The sequence below is a fragment of the Polyodon spathula genome, chromosome 35 (genome assembly GCF_017654505.1).
Source record: "Polyodon spathula isolate WHYD16114869_AA chromosome 35, ASM1765450v1, whole genome shotgun sequence".
In the NCBI taxonomy this organism is placed as follows: Eukaryota; Metazoa; Chordata; class Actinopteri; order Acipenseriformes; family Polyodontidae; genus Polyodon; species Polyodon spathula.
The window spans coordinates 2,461,929-2,462,720 of record NC_054568.1 but is presented as its reverse complement, the minus strand read 5'-3'; positions in this window follow the sequence as shown (position 1 = coordinate 2,462,720).

The window sequence follows — 792 nt, the reverse complement described above, 5'->3', positions numbered from 1 at the left end:
GTTTACATCTCTATTTAAATAAACGTCTCTACTATACAACCACTAGGTGGTAGTATACTGAAGGAAAGGTGAAGTCCAATGAGGGGAACAGAGCATGGGAAGTATGCATGGCCAGTGACTATCTGAATTATTTGCACCGACTATCTGATTTATTTGAAACATAAAAAGAGAGTATTGGTCCTAAAAAAAAGGACTCTGCATTGTACACAATTGTAATCAAAGTCCCTCCAATCAAAATTACCAATACATCAAATACTCCTCATACTGCGTTTTCTTGTCTATATAAAACAAATTCATTGTAAAATACATAAAGAAAAAAAAATTCAATAGTACATGTGCTTGTGCGTTTACCTTAAGATTATTTCTAATAGAACAACATGCCCAGTTGTGTTGTACAGCATAAAGCCATCTTCTCACTGCAACTGGGTAAGAGAACTCTTTAACACTGCCAGAAGGCTACACCAAGAAACAGGACGAACAAGTTTAACTAATAAAAAACTTTTAGCATTAATGCTTTATCTGCCGTAACAAATTTAATACAAAAAATATCCTCTGTGTGTGTGTGCGTATGTGTGTGTGCAGTGTGCCAGTGCGAGTGTGTCACTGTGTGTCATACAGAATCATAATCAACACCTGTGTGTGTGTGCGTATGTGTGTGTGCAGTGTGCCAGTGCGAGTGTGTCACTGTGTGTCATACAGAATCATAATCAACACCTGTGTGTGTGTGCGTATGTGTGTGTGCAGTGTGCCAGTGCGAGTGTGTCACTGTGTGTCATACAGAATCATAATCAA